A 17,708-nucleotide genomic window follows, 5' to 3' on the forward strand; every position below is an offset into this window, starting at 1 on the left:
TCCATATGAGTGAAATATTCTCGAGACAGACGTTAAACAATATTTAATCAATCAATCTCACTATATACACACTCTGTACATCACACTCACTATACACACACTTTGTACCTCACTCTTACAATACACACACTCTGTACATCAAACTCACTATACACACACTCTGTACATCACACTCACTATACACACACTTTGTACCTCACTCTTACAATACACACACTCTGTACATCGAACTCACTATACATACACTCTGTACGTCACTCTCACTATACATACACTCTGTACATCAAACTGACTATACACACACTCTGTACATCACACTCACTATACACACACTCTGTACCTCACTCTTACAATACACACACTCTGTACATCAAACTCACTATACACACACTTTGTACATCACTCTCACTATACATGCACAGGGGGTAAAATGATAAAATTCGGAAGAATCATAGCTATGGTCACATGTATTTATTATAGCTATAAGATAATTTACACAATGTAATATATAAGTAACCTGCTACTTAAATTACATTTACATTAATAGTAATATTAATGCAACTAAAATCTAAAATGGAACCAAAATCTCATGGCTGGTCACATATTCTGTGAATATCATTCAATTCTCTTATTAACAATTAGTTCACTCTCAATGCTGTACCCATAGAAATGCAGATGTATGTGCATACCTCATATACCCTAGTACTCTGTCTTGATGTAATATTGGCATAAATGCTCATATATGTAGAGTTTCAGGCATGAAAAATTGACCAAGAGTTTCTTCCATTTTGTATTTGAGTTGAGGAATATTAATTTATTATGCTGATGCCAAATTATTAAACTACTCGAGTCCAATATATTACAAATCAGGAAATTTATCAAAAATGAGATTTTTGCTTTAAAATGACACACATGTATGCCTAATTGTGCATTGAAAATTCTATGGTCTTATCTTGCATGGTTCCAGAGAGATGACGTCACGAGTGATATATTATGACGTAGAATTTCATTCATTTTTAACACTTGAAACTCATTGATGCACACAATTTGAAGTAAATTCTAAACAATGTCATGATATTTATGAAGAACACGTTTTGTCAATATTCTCTTTAAAGTATATGATAAGGACATTATTTTAACCAATTAAAAGTTACGATAGGAAACATCCAGATTAGAATAATGTCATCATGCATAGCAACCATTACAATTATGTAATTAGAAATTAAAACAAGAGGCCCATAGGAATTGATATTGAAATTATATTTACATCAGCTACAGGTTTTCATTTTTTCATTGAATTTTCATAATCAATGCACGTATTATTATATCCATTTTGATAATTAAACATGCATGGGCCTATAAACATTGAATCAGCTAGATGTTGCCAATGTACAATTGAATTTATTACATACAAATGGAAACTAAAATATGGATTAACATATCATATTTAGGTAAATATTAAATGAATTATATATACAGTTCTGTAGATACATGTAGTTAGATAGATAATTAATCAATCAAAGGCCTACATGTATAAAAATTGATGTTGTCAATGCATAATTGAATTCATCAAATACAAACGCAAACTGAAATATAGAATATGAATACATCATAATAATACATAACCATCTTATGTAGATAAAGAAATTATTAATTTATATTATAATTAAGTTACACTGTCAGTTTAAGACATAATACAGAGTCATCCAGGGTATGAAATGGGGCGCGAGTCCCAATATAGATTTCCATTTCACACCGTGGATGACTCTGTATTACGCCCCAAACTGACTGTAGCTGTCAGTGTACATCTACATGTATTCAGTTTCAACATACATGATTTGTTTATTTAATGTTAGTGTTCATATTTTTAATTGTGATGTTTTGATATTGTGGTAATATGATTTTCAATGAGACACACGTATATGGAATTCAATTTAGTAATTGAATGATATTTATCAAAGATGTTAATGAAATCTTAACAAATTTTCTACAGGTCTTCAGCAGGATAAATTTGTTATGGTCAGTTTCAGGACGTCGTGTGATTAGCTTTTATCCATTCAATTACCTGTAAATTTGTCTGAAGCGGGATAAATAAATATATATTCACACCTTCTAACGTTTCCTCTGGTAATGGATTGTTGTACGAGGTCTTTAACTGTTTAATTTGTACAGGCACATAGCAATGACATCTTTTGACATATGTAATATAGAATTATATATCCTTTTTTGTATTATCTCAGTGGAAAGTCCTTATTGCATACTGAAGTTCCATGTATTGGCTGGTTGGCCCCATCTCACTTTTTGTTTATGATAATGAAAATGCAAGATTAAACCTTCAGTGCTTCATTTTTTTTTCCAATCAATATAACAAGAACCTTCATATACTACTAAGCCAAACATCTCTAATATTCTTATGTACACCTTATCATTACTGTAGTGCCATCATTTGAATTAACTGATATCTAAGTACTACAATTTTAAAATCACTATTACTTAATTTCATTATTTCAAAAACTTATCCCGTTTCGGGAAACCATCACTGGCACATAGCTGAATGATGCTAGATTCCCTGAATTTTGGATGTTTGGCTGAAATTAGCCTTCTTGTTCAGCAGAAAAAGAAGAAAATGTGAAAAGTTGACAAGCACAGCCAAAGAACTAATTTCCATCAGTAAAACTCAGGGAATTTAAAAAGAAATAAAAACAAGAGGCCCAAAAGCCTTATTGGTCACCTGAGTATGCCCTATCTTAATGTCAGAACCTCTAGCCCGAGAATCAGGAAATTTATGTTTAGTGTAGACCATCCTCCTCTACATCACTATGTATTTGGTTTTTCTTACAGATGTGTGCTTGTAAAGAAGATGATTTTTGAAAGCTGGTCAATTTTTGGCCCACCCACCCTTATGGCCACAGGGGTTCATGGGTCCTAAAATTTACAATTTATGTCCCCCTTGTCCCAAAAATGTTCTATATCAAATTTGAAAAGAATTGGGAGAGTAGCTATCAAGAAGAAATTAAAAATGTTCTATTGTTAACACCCGAAGGATGACTGCCAATTGCAAAAATAGGTCACGGGTGACTCACGACACCTAAAAATGTATAAAACAATGATGAGTGCTCAAAAAGCATACACAATGCATTTTTTCAAATCAGGTAGACACAATGCATTTTGAATTATAAATAACATTCACAATAAGCTGCCATTGTTTCCAATGTATTAATTTCCATATGAATTAATAAATTCAATTAAGTCATCATTTATCAATTCAAAAAATTGCATATTAACTTGTCTAAACTAGCTATGACCAGTCCTAGAAAATTGACTCTAAAAAAATCTATAACACTGTTTAGGTTTTCTTTTTTGTTCTTGCTCGATTTTCCATTACTCTCAGAAGCAGAAGTGTTTTCACAATTTCTTTTCTATCCTCTTCCAAAAGGTAATTGTAACGTTTACTGTAGTAGAGAATGGGTCTCTCTTCCTCCTTTAATTTAACTGATCCACGTGATGATGTCTGAATCTTCTTCATTGTATTTTCCTTTATGAAAAACCTTGAAAATGTGACCTGTAATGAAATATGAAGTCTTCTAGAGAAACTATTCATTGCTGTATTTAAGCTCAGATGCATTGTTTCATCAATGCCATAAATATCTCTTCAGTGAATGAAACAAAAGGCCCACAGGCCTTATTGGTCTCCTGAGTACTAGTTAAAAATATCGCTAATCCCAAGGGCTATGAAATCTAGAAATCAAAGTTCTGAAAGTACTGATGGGAGTTGATTTTATGTAGGTTTGCACCAGATGCTTCTTAAATTAAAAATTATCTTTTTTTAAAAATTGAAAAGTATCCTAAAAAGTCATTAACTTATGCATAAATGTACGTTGTGTCTCTAAAACAATCAAAGTGCAATTATTTATGACTACATACAGTTGTACATACATGTATATACAATGTACACTGGTGAGTTAACACCTTGTCTGGATTGTATTTTACTATTTCAACATATATACATTTACCTTTAGAATTGCTAATTTATTTAAAATATTTTACAACATTAATATTCTAACACAAAATCATTTTTGAAAAACTCCACACATAACTTAATAATTCTTGGGTTTATGCTAATTTTAAATTTGTTTTCTACAACTCCTCTTTAAAAACAATATGGGAAAGGATTGATACGAGCGATGGCTTACACAAATAAACAATTTCTCATTGCTTAAAGTGCAAAAACTTGTACTAAAACCTTATATATTTACTTATCTTTTATCTTTAAAATTGATCCTGTGGGGATCCGAGTTAAAATAGGTCCTCACTACCCCTTGCTTGTCATAAGAGGCGATTAAATGGGGTGGTCCTTCGGTTGAGACCGTGAAAACCAAGGTGTCGTATCACAGTAGGTGTGGCACAGTAAAGATACCTCCCAACTCAGAAGCCACAAGCGCCAAGCGTATAAAGCCTAAATTTTGCAGTCCTTCACCGGCAATGGTGACGTCTCCATATGAGTGAAATATTCTCGAGAGGGATGTTAAACAATGTTCAATCAATCAATCTTGAAAATTGTCGATGATCTTACTTATAATTTGAAATTAATTTCCAAGAGCTCTACGCAAATCAGCTAAGAAAATCCCCACGAAGTTACCTTCGTAAGCATCAACAATTGACACTGAAATATCTACAATTTATTCAATCTACAAAAATAGTCATATAGTCTTAATTTTGCTCATGTAAAAAGTCAAAGATAATGAACAGTGATCAATCTCATAACTCCTATATGGAATAAAAAATTAAGAGCTGGGCAAACATGGAGCCCTGTATATATCAGAGGTTGGATCAGGCCCCTAGGAGGATTAAGCATCCCCTGTTGACTGGTCATACCAGCTGTGAGCCTTATATCTTGACAAGTAAACTTACAGGTGCTTGTGTATAGGACTTCAGGTCCCTTTCCCCCTCCTTGTTTTTAATGGTATTTCAGGTATATTTCTGATAAAATATCAAACTTTAGAGTGTTTTCATTTAAATGGATTATACAAATCTTGCATAGAAACCATTTTTTAAACACATCACCAATTATAATAGATGAACAAGGTAGGCAATACAGCCAGCAACATTTTGACAACAAGAGTACCGCAAACAGTAAATAATACGCCCGTGAAATGCTTACATAGGGTGTTTTTCTTGTGCTATAATTTGTATAACTTTGCTTCAGGTAGTATCAGCCATCATGAGGCTGTGACAAACTTTCATATGAACAAAGGGTCTTAGCTTAAATATCGAGATTTCCTCAAAATGAACCAAGTTCAACAACCTGTAATTTTTTCAAAAATGGAAGAAAATCAAAATCCTTCCTTAGATGCACATCTTCAATACCCATACAAACACTGCACAAAAAAAGATGGTCCTCACTTGAAAACTGTGGGAGGAGTTGGGCGGACAAATTATGTACCCTCCATAGAATATTAATTTCCAAATAGACTAAGTTCAACAACCTGTAATTTTCTCCAAAATTGTAGAAAATCAAAATCCATCCCATATGCACATCTTCAGTACCTATACAAACACTCCACAAAATAAGAAGGTCCTCACTTGAAAACTGTAGGAGGAATTGGGCAGACAAATTATGTACCCTCCAAAGAATATTAATTTCCAAATAGACTAAGTTCAACAGCCTGTAATTTTCTCAAAAATTGTAGAAAATCAAAATCCATCCCACATGCACATCTTCAATACCCATACAAACACTCCACAAAATAAGAAGGTCCTCAGTTGAAAACTGTGGGAGGAGTAGGGTGGACAAATTATGTACCCTCCATATAATAATTATTTCCAAATAAAGAGGCAAAACTCCTGGAAATAAGGTCAAAATTGATCAAAATTGCAGTATGATCTAGAGTGACCCACAAAGAAGCTACACAGCAAGTTTCAGCATGATATGTGAAAGGGAAATGAAATTATAAAGAGAAAACCCCAAACAGATGGACGGACAGACGTACAGACATCGCTGTACCATAATACGTCCCGTCTAAAGACGGGCGTATAAAAATTACACTTTGCTGAAAAACCCTACTGAAAGGGCAACAATAATGCACCTCCCAACTGAAAAGAACAGTCATTCTAAATCTACTGATGATTCTTGGATTAAATGCATTGCTATTTGGTGCACAATAATTTCTTCATGCTGTTCAATTTCATCGTTTTAACCTCACCACCTATAACGAATGGAAGGTGAGATGCTGAGATATATCTGTCTCAGCCCACTATTTTTAGAACAAGAGGCCCATGGGCCACATCGCTCACATGAGTCACCTTGGTCCATATCAGAAGATTTTCCATATCTATTTGCATGTATAACCGTAGTCCCTATTATGGCCCCAAACCTACCCCTGGAGGCCATGGTTTTTGCAAACTTGAATCTACACTATGTCAGAAAGCTTTCATGTAAATGTTAACTTCTTTGGACCAATGGTTCTTGAGAAGAAGATTTTTAAAGATTTTCCCTATATATTTGTATGTAAAACTTTGATCCCCTATTGTGGCCCCATCCTACCCCCGGGGGCCATGATTTTAACAAACCTGAATCTGCACTATATCAGAAAGCTTTCATATAAATCTCAGCTTTTCTGGCTTAGTGGTTCTGGGAAGAAGATTTTTAAAGATTTTTCCTATATATTTGTATGTAAAACTTTGATCCCCTATTGTGGCCCCATCCTACTCCAAGGGGCCATGATTTTAAGAATTTAATATCTGTATTATATAAGGAAGCTTTCATATAAATCTCAGCTTTTCTGGCTCAGTGGTTCTTGGGAAGAAGATTTTTAAAGATTTTTCCTATATATTTGTATGTAAAACTTTGACCCCGCTATTGTGGCCCCATCCGACCCCCGGGGGGGGCATGATTTTAACAATTTAGAATCTGCACTATATCAGGAAGCTTTCATATAAATCTCAGCTTTTCTGCCTCAGTGGTTCTTGAGAAGAAGATTTTAAAAGATTTTCCCTATATATTTGTATGTAAAACTTTGATCCCCTATTGTGGCCCCATCCGACCCCCGGGGGCCATGATTTTAACAATTTAGAATCTGTACTATATCAGAAAGCTTTCATATAAATCTCAGCTTTTCTGGCTCAGTGGTTCTTGGGAAGAAGATTTTTAAAGGCATAGGGTCTATCTTTTATCTTAAAAATGACATCACAATATTTTGCAAGAAGAACTCCAGAAAACAAAATTGCAGTATTAATTTTGAGTTATCTATAGCTGCAGCGCTTGGAAATTGAAGTCATTTTGACGTTTTAGCCCTTTATAAAAATTTTGTCTGGAGGACAATATATTAAACTGGTACCCCGCTGATTAGTGGCTACACACAAACATAAGAGATGCGAAGTCAACAGGGTACCAGTTTAGGCAAATGAGAACAGGGAATTATTTTGTAATTACTATCATATCCAATGTGTTTGTAAACATTCTGATGAACTTTTTGTGATTTTTTAGTTATGATCTTAAATTTCGCCACCTTTTTGGAACATGCAAAATTTCACCAATATCTTAGACCCTATGCCTTTAAAGATTTTTCCTATATATTTTTATGTAAAACTTTGATCCCCTATTGTGGCCCCATCCGACCCCCGGGGGGGCCATGATTTTAACAATTTAAAATCTGCACTATATCAGGAAGCTTTCATATAAATCTCAGCTTTTCTGGCTCAGTGGTTCTTGAGAAGAAGATTTTTAAAGATTTTCCCATTATATTTGTATGTAAAACTTTGATCCCCTATTGTGGCCCCATATGACCCCTGGGGGCCATGATTTTAACAATTTAGAATCTGCACTACCTAATAAAGCTTATCTATAAATTTCATCTTTTCTGGCCCAGTGGTTCTTGAGAAGAAGATTTTTTAATGACCCTACCCTATTTTTACCTCTTCTTGATTATCTCTCCTTGGAAGGTGGCCTGGCCCTTCATTTTAACAATTTAGAATTCCCTTTACCTAAGGATGTTTTGTGCCAACTTTGGTTGAAATTGGCCCAGTGGTTGTTGAGAAGAAGTTGAAAATGTGAAAAGTTTACAGACAGACAGACAGACGTACGGACGCCGGAATACGGGTGATCAGAAAAGCTCACTTGAGCTTTCAGCTCAGGTGAGCTAATAAAAAACCAGAGGTGAGGTATTAATTGTTGATGGCATTTGCAATTGGAAGAACACTTCTCAGATTAAATAGTTTACTGCGACAAAATATTTTCATCTATTTAATTTGTAGGAAGAATTCAATTTGTATTTTATTAAAGGACACATCTCGTGTTTTCAAAGTATACAGAATTATATGCATTTTGTCTTCCTTATGCTTATAGAAATTAATTGTAATAGTTCGTTCGCTGAAGTATTGCGATAATTAGCCACAATACGGACTTAAATCTAAGCCCCAATTTCAAAAAGCCTAGTTAATTAGATAGGTAGTCACGTGGTACAGTGACGTCATATGCGACCTTCGTCGATCAACTTGTTGTAAAAGTAGTGTTAGATATTTTTAAAAACTCGGGTTTTAGGGGCCTGATTTATTTACCATGGATAACATTTATTTCGATGTTGACAAATTTCCCGATCGAGTCTTACATCTTTTAGCCACCAGTGCATACAAATAGCGACCCAAATGTAGCGAGAAAAGCGAGTACGAAATCTGCATAAATTTGCGAGTAAATAATGTTTACATGGGATCACTGTCTAAACACAATTTGGTAATGCCATTTCTGTAAACAACTGTAATTAGCGTTGTTGCTTTTCTAAACTAAACAGTGCAATAAATATTAAATTTATTTTTGGAGAAGTTAGATAGGCCTAAATTATGATACGATTATGTATCATTGACAACTAGGCCTACTGTCACGGGTGCATTTCGAAAAGAAAGAAAAAATAATAATAATAACTAGATTCGATCTCGTTGCGAGCAACGAGTGGGTCTTCCGTCCAAATTTAGATGTGATTAGATAAGAATTTGACTGACATTTTCGTTCATAAATAATGATACAAATATATTGTCTAGACGTACAATTTAGCTTTGGTAATGTTTTACAAATATTGATCATTTAAATGTTATAAATTAAAGACTCTGTCTACCTCTCGGCAACTAATTAAAGGGGTCAGCTTTTTTTCGAGAAAAAAGTTAATAATGTTATTTACTGCGATACAGATTCAACTGATCAGGCGAGTCATGCCGCCCGGAGGCCTATTTTTTTTATATCATTCTAGATATATCTCGCAAAACTGAACAAATTTTGTTCTACATGTCCTATGGAAATTTTCTTAAGAAAAAAGTTATTAATTGCGACATTTATCAGACTGTTAAGGCGAGTCATAAGGCCCATGGGCCTTTTTCTTGATATCGTTTGAAAGATCTTTCAAACCTGAACAACTTTTGGTCTACATGTTTTATCAAAAGTTTCTCCAGAAAAAAGCTATTGATTGTGACACTAATCAAACTCTTCAGGCGAGCCATGAGGCCCGTTCGCCTTTTTCATGATGTTGTTTGAAACATCTTGCAAAACTGAACAACTTTTGCTCTAGATGTCTCATTAAAAGTTTCTTGACTAAAATGTTATAGATTACAACAATAACCCAACTGTTCAGGTGAGCCATGCGACCCGCAGGCCTTATTCTTAACATCGTTAGTAACGCTTGCGAATCTCAACAACTTTTGTTCTACATGTCTTATCAAAAGTTTCTCGAGAAAAAAGTTATTCATGTTATTAATTGTGATACAAATTCGACTGTTCAGGCGAGCCATGACCCCCGCAGGCCTATTTTTTGATATCATTAGATAGATCTTGCAAAACTGAACAACTTTTATTCTACATGTTTCATCAAAGTTTCGTGAGGAAAAAGTTAATCATTGTAACAGAAATTCAATGGTTCAGGCGAGCCATGAAGCCCATGGACCCATTTCTTGATACGGCACGAAAGATCTCAATAAACTGTACAACTTTTGTTATATATGTCTAAAAAAAATATTTACGAGTATAACGTTATGCGACATTTATCACTGTTAAGGCGAGTCATAAGGCCCGTGGGCCTTTTTCTTGATATCGTTTGAAAGATCTTGCAAAACTGAACAACTTTTGTTCTACATGTCTTATCAAAAGTTTCTCCAGAAAAAAGTTAGTAATTGTGACACTGATCAAACTGTTCAGGCGAGCCATGAGGCCCGTTGGCCTTTTTCATGATGTTCGAAAGATCTTGCAAAACTGAACAACTTTTGTTCAAGATGTCTTATTAAAAGTTTCTTGACAAAAATGTTATAGATTGCAACAATAACCCAACTGTTCAGGTGAGTCATGAGACCCGCAGGCCTATTTATTAACATCGTTAGTTAACCCTTGCGAAACTGAACAACTTTTGTTCTACATGTCTTGTCAAAAGTTTCTCGAGAAAAAAGTTATTAATGTTATTAATTGTGATACAAATTCGACTATTCAGGCGAGCCATGACGCCCTGAGGCCTAGTTTTTTTATATCATTAGATAGATCTTGCAAACCTGAACAACTTTTATTCTACATGTCTTATCAAAAGTTTCGTGAGAAAAAAGTTAATCATTGTAACAGAAATTCAATGGTTCAGGCGAGCCATGAGGCCTATGGGCCCATTTCTTGATATGACACGAAAGATCTCAATAAACTGTACAACTTTTGTTATATGTGTCTAAGCAAAATATTTACGAGTAAATAGTTATGATTTAAAACGTGGAGAAAAATGGGACACTTTTTAAAACTCCATTTTCGACCCCTACCGAGCTTCCATACTAGGCACTTCTGGAAATTTTGAAAACCCAGGTGCACAACTACAACATGTCGTCTAACATCACTGAAAATTTCAGCACTCTAGCTTTTATCGTTTTTGTCTGGACAAAATGGTCATCTGAAAATCGATAAAAGGGGGATAACTTCCAACCGGAAGTGATTTGTCAAAAATTGAAACGGCGGTACAAACTTCAAATGGCAACGCATCAATCCTGAAAATTTGAAGCAAATTGATTAAGCCATCTCCGAGAAATCTTCTGCACAAAAATCGGTAAGGAGAAAAAAAAAGAATAATAATAATAATAAGAAGAAGAAAAGTGAAAAATCAACAATAGAATAATAGAAGGGTCTTCCGCTGAAGACCCTAATGATCAAACTTATTGTGAAAATCACAATACTTTTAAATCATTTTATTAAAGCAAGTTTATTAGGCCTAATCATTATTTTTTGTTATCAACACGTTGTTACTTAGGTAGTGGGAGCGCGGCGTGCTGTTGTTGTAAACACGTACGTGTTCCTTAAAAAAAAAAATGAAAGCATTATAATTCAATTCAAAGTCAGGAAATATTATATTTTATTATTTATAATTGAAAGTTCAAATATCTTTTATCTTTAATTTTTTTTAAACTACCAGTTGGTAGACACTGCTAGCAAAGTTCTGCCTATATGTTGTTACAAGGTGAGGGTCAGTTGGTGCGAGTGTGTATTGAATTCGAGAGCAGAACGGAAAGTATATGCCGTAGACCTATATGTAACAGTGCGTAGCTTCGATAGAACCATTTTCTCGCAGTTTATCTACGTCTTTGTCCAAGTGCTTGTTTGAAAAAGTACAGGGACAAATTCTACTAGGTTTTTTTAAAGGCAAAGTCGTTGTGCCGACAAAAAATATACACGTCTTGTCCCTCATACCTTCCTTCGAAAATTGAAAAAAACAAGTCCAAATCCTCTCTAATGACAGCAAGTACACCCTTAAACGGCACAAAACACCCTAATGCAGCGTTATTTACAAGCTGTTAATGTGATAATTGTTTGTTTGTAAATTAAATCTAATCTGTTTATGAAATGGCAATCAACTGTTTTCAAATCTTCTCGCTCGAGGTCGCATATGACATCACAGATAATGGCGCGTAAAATATCGAAGAAAATATGCATATCGCAAGATTTGAATTTCATCGCTTTCAAACTCGAAAACTACGCAAACTGTTTCATTTAAAACACATGTAAAGTAGTTTTAGGCATGAAATGAATTAATTTTGCTGAAAAAATTAAAAAGTTTAAAAACATGCGATGTGTCCTTTAAGACGTGACTTTATAGTATAACTAAACTTTAAGTAAATGATACAGCTATAAGGCTTATCATTCAACATATTACATGATGAACAGAATATCAAGAATACATGTTTTTTTATTCCCTCTTTTAAATTGAGCAATTTTGACTAAAACTTAATGGGTTCAACTTTGTGTATAAATAATGAAGATTATGTGAATCAACAAAGAAGCGCATATAGAATGTGAGTGTGGTTAATTCTACACAATGTGTGCTGTAAAATTCTAATTGAATATCAGTCGGCTATAATGGAAAGATATATTTCACCATTATGTATATAAAAGGCAATAAAATAATTCAATCTAACTATTTAGAAAAGGAAAACTTAAATGCTATTTTATTCATTACATGTATTGATTGTTACATGGGTACAAATGCTCTATCTGTCAATTAGCTGACGCTTGTTGCCCAAGATTGATTGATTGCGGTTTTACGCCGTTTTGACAATATTTCAGCCATTCTATGGTGGTTAAATAATTGAAATATATTTGGTTGTGAGTGTTTGAGCCTCCCTGATGGCCCCCAGTGAGCATACTCTTTTTCAAAAATCAGGGAAACAATCTTTTGCATGTCAAGGAGACTGCAATCCTTGACAGGGGACACCCTTTAACGTCCCATCCGATGGACATAAAAGTTAAAAATACATACACAGGTCAAAATAAAGATAATTTTGTGTATATCAACATTTGTCATATCAAAGGATTCAACTTTTTCTGTAAAAATTGCATTCTTGTAAATATTGTATTATATTATTCATGTATTCTAGGATTATATGCATAAAGTACAAGTATTTACACATTTTTAAATTAATGATTTTATTCATCTTAAGTGTATATTATTGAAATTGATTTGTTGAGAAAATGAATAAATATCAGCGCATTTCAAAAAATATTATTTAAAACAAAGGTGAAAACGTTAGAACATTAAAATTTGATCTGAAATTGTCAACCGATTCTTAAAAAAAAATTATACCGACTTATAAGCAGGTCAATGGCAAATCCCTCCAAAATAGCCTACAAAATATACAACCGACTTATAGGTGAACCGACCTATTGGCGAGTATATACGGTAGGTAAGAGGAATTCCAATAATAGGCCTCTGTGGGGTTTTTTAGGTATCCTGTTATAGATTTTCAGTCAAATTGTCAGTACATTTATTTATATTTCCTTTGTCATGGAACTTACAAATCCATCTTGACAAATCAGAATCATGGCCACAAAATTGATAAAGCCGAAAGTCAAAACATTGATGGTTCAGTTGGGAAAAAATTAATCTAGAAATTAAAGGCGAAAATATAACTGTTACACTGTACCTTGCTGTTAGTTATTTAACAGTATTAAACAAATGCAGGAAGTAACGCCAGTGTTTGATTTATTTATTTGTGTGAATGAAATATGATTATCTAAAATTTAATTTTCTGTATAATCTCGATTATGAATCAAAAGATATCTCTCATTCAATTCGATAATCGATTGCAAATTTCTTCCGATTCTCAAACACTAATCACTATTAATTTTGCATTGCTTACCGTCTAGGTATGAAAATCCTAAAATGAAAAGTCACTAAATTTTCCATTCAAATGATATAACTTCCATTACACAATATTCTATCTTCTGAAATTGAAGAGTTCCTATAGTCTGTATTATCTAGTTAGGCCACACTTTTTTAATTCATTGGTTTGCAGACTTTTTTCTTCAAATTAGGGTTGGGAGGGAGGGGGAAAAAATGAAATAAACATTAAAATATCTATCATTTTATTTTCAATTAATCATTTAAGTTAACATCATTTGTGAATATACAAATACACAAAACATATGCATTAAATATTTAATTAGATAAAAATTCTAGTATGCAATGAATTTAAAAAAAAATCAATTTCAAATTCAGTGTATAACTATTATATCTAGGTAATATTACCTTAAGCTGAAAATGTGTAAGGTATATGTCATATCTCTTTGATGTTGTAGAGTATTCAGTATAAATTATAATGCTGTTCAGTAATTTTGCTGTATATGCTGAAGCAAAGATTTTACAGTTACCATATTAACAAAATGTAAATATAATGAAAACTAGTTCTAATTGTAACGGGGACCGTTACAGATGTTCCCCAAACCTCCCCCAATTAAAAAGTGATGTCCTTGTGAATCTATAGGAAAAAATCATTTTATTTTAGCCTTTAATTACATGTAGTACGTTCAATATGGTCATTTCAGTACCAAGAAATGAAAGAAAGCGTTGCACGTGCATACACGCGCACGCATGTATGATTCCGATTTTTTGTTGATGTCGTTCAACAGGCATTTGTATCATATACCCACAGTATGAATTTCATAACGTTTCCACCAAATATAAGGAAGTTATAGCGATTTTAAAATCGTCCAATCAGAAATCAGCACACGTGCATGCACGTGCTGAGCAGTAATTCTAACCACAGCAATTTGTAAGAAGTACCAAGATACATCTAAACCCCTAATATGAATAGAATTTGATGAAAAACAAAAACGTTATCGTCCTTTAAAAATTGAACATTTAAAAAACGTTGCACGCGCATGCGCGTGTGCGTTGGCATTTTTTGTTACACCAACATATAGATACACATATTGTCTACATATGCTGTGAATATCATCTCATTCGCTTCATAAATAAGATAGTTACAAACGTTTTAGCATTATCCAATCAAAATGAAGTGCACGTGCATGCGCGTGCACATTGGTAATTTTGACCATGTAAATCAGTTAAGGGTCTCAATATCTACCTATGATATGAATTTCAAGCCATTTCAATGAACAACAAAAAAGTTAGACTGATTCCAAAGTTAGCGTACAAATTTTGTAATGTGTGTGCACGCGCATGCGTGCGCGTGCTGGCAAAATAACTATTATTTTTCATATGTACAAATGATATACTATCATCCTATTTAGGTTTTATATCGCTTCCTTCAATATTCTGATTTTCCATTTTTTGTACCAAAATTGCAATGCACGTGCGCGCGCGTGCATGCACGTGCAAACAAAATGACTATCACTATGCACATCTACAAACGCTATACTATCATCCTGGAAAGTTTCATATCGATCCCTTTTGTAGTTTCTGAGAACACTACCGGACAAAAAAGTACCGGAGAAAAAGAATAATAACTAGACACTCATTACTAGTAATGAGTAGGTCTTCCGTTTGTTCACTTCCGGTAAAGAGTTTTCTGATCCTACGAAAACCATTCAAATCTATCAGAGAGTGTACTTGAACAATAAGTGAGAAATGTATTATCGAATTTTTTACTCATTTCTTGTAACTTCTGGTGACAACCGGAAGTACTATTCAGATGTGTTTTCCTATAAATGACAGCGACTCTTTACTGTCTCTATTCCCTGAAAATTTCACGTCTCTATCTGAAAGAGTTCTCAACAAAAAGAAGTACATTGTAAACTAAAGAAAGAAAAAGTAGTTGGTAACTACCGACCGGAAGTCAATTTAGAAAAACAAAATAGTCAAAACTCTAGAAGTTGATACTGTTCTTAAGACATGTGAGAATCATATGAAAGACTTCAAATATAAGCGAGAGTTATGGGGACAAAGAGACGAAAAGTAAAAAAGTATTTTATCAAGAAACCGGAACTAGTCGTTTTGACTACCGACGGGGTCAATATTCTTTTGACACTTTGAAAGAGACTTAATAAACAAGTATAGGTTTCAATTTAAAAGAATTTTTTTGAAATTTACGATTATTTCAATCACTTCCGGTGACGACAGGAAGAGACGGTCGACATGTTCAACCCCCTACAGCACGGTTACAAACGGAGATTGATGATCCCTGAATATTTGATGAACCTATATTTTACCTTTTCCAAGAAAAATGCTGGACAAAATTCCTTTTGAGAAACAGAAAATCGGCCATATTTCCGACCAGAAGTGAATTTTGTAAAAACAAAAATAATTATAGCAAGGTAATTTCATAAGACATTATTCCTAAAAATTTCAAGAAAATATGTCCAGCCATCTCTGAGAAATCACTCGAAGAAATCGGAAAATCGACATTTTTTAAATTACTTCCGGTATAGACCGGAGGTGACGGACAAAAAAATTGAATGTATGTGTACAATGGACTGATGTTAGTTGATCAACTCTACAAGTTTCAAGCGTCTATCTGTATTCATTATTGAGAAACTGAAAAAACAAGGTTTGAATATGTCCACCCCATATCTCACGACCGGAAGTGAATTTTACAAAAATATTTAAACATACTCTAAGACATTTATAGTGTCTATAACATATGTAAAATTCAAATCATTAACTTGTTTTATGACCGAAATTTATGGCACTGAAAAATGAGAGAATGAATAGTCTTACTTTGATATAACCGGAAGTTGGAGATTCAACTTCCGGTGGGGTCAATAGTTTTTGAGAATTAGAACGAGACCTAATAAACCGATATAGGTTTCAATTTCAAAGAAAAAAGTTTGGAATTTTTTATTCATTTAATCACTTCCGGTGACGACCGGAAGTGACGCCCGACATTCTTTGCCCCCTATTGCACGCCTACAAAGTGAGATCTATTAACTCTAAAAATTTGGTGACTCTATCTTTTACCGTTTCTGAGAAAAACGCTGGACAACGAAAACAGTTAATAAGCCGTATTTGCCGACCGGAAGTGAATTTTACAAAAATATTTGACGTTACTCTAGACATTTATAGTGACTATAATATATGTAAAACTCAACTCATTAACTAGTTTCATAAGCGAGATTTATGGCACTGAAAAATGAGAGAATGAATAGTCTTTCTTTGCTATAACCGGAAGTTGGAGATTCAACTTCCGGTGGGGTCAACAATTTTTGAGAATTAAAACGAGATATAGTAAACCGAAATAGGTTTCAATTTGAAAGAAAAAAGTTTGAAATTGATGATTCATTTAATCACTTCCGGTGACGACCGGAAGTGACGGCGACAAAAAATATTACGTGCATGCACCATAGAGAAAATAGATCTATCATCCCTGAAAGTTTCATTCGATTATCTTTAGTGGTTTTCAAGTTTACCCCCGGACAAAGTTGCTGACAAAAACCGGAAAATCGGACGAATCTCACGAACGGAAGTGAATTTTGAAAAAATGAAAAAAATGCCTCGAGGTACACTCGTTCTCTTCAATCTGTGAAAGTTTCAGGAAAATCCTTCCAACGGTCTCGGAGACGAAAGGGAAAAAAAAAATAATAATAAACAGTAGAATCACTAGAAGGTCTTCCGTTGGTAACGGAAGACCTTAATAATAATAATAATAATAACTAGTACTTATTGTAACGGGGACCGTTACAGATGTTCCCCAAACACTCCCCCATTTAGCAAGTGGTGTCACTTATTTCAGTACAAGTGGTTTTGACCATTGGAAACTGTATAGCATGTGAATATATAACTATCTTTTAACATTCAGTCCATTCCATACTAGTTCAAATCAGTTATAAAGATCTGAGAGTTTTGTTCACGTGCACGTACGTGCTTGCACGTGCATATAAATAATTCGACCATCTCGATACATTACAAGTCTTACCATATGAGTACAACAGAAGTTTCACAACTGTTCAATGAAAAACGAGAAATTAACGG

General features: G+C 33.8%; 1 long non-coding RNA gene across 5 annotated transcripts in view; it reads right to left on the reverse strand.

The window, feature by feature from the left end:
- Positions 1-509: 509 nt before the first annotated feature.
- LOC130047869 (uncharacterized) overlaps positions 510-17,708 on the reverse strand; it is a 107,734-nt gene continuing 90,535 nt past the window's right edge. For all 5 annotated transcript variants that reach the window (XR_008796684.1, XR_008796685.1, XR_008796681.1 and 2 more), the window contains one exon: positions 510-3,562. This is a non-coding gene — a long non-coding RNA (uncharacterized LOC130047869). The remainder of the gene's footprint in view (positions 3,563-17,708) is intronic.

This window comes from Ostrea edulis, chromosome 7, assembly GCF_947568905.1.
Source record: "Ostrea edulis chromosome 7, xbOstEdul1.1, whole genome shotgun sequence".
NCBI classification, from domain to species: domain Eukaryota; kingdom Metazoa; phylum Mollusca; class Bivalvia; order Ostreida; family Ostreidae; genus Ostrea; species Ostrea edulis.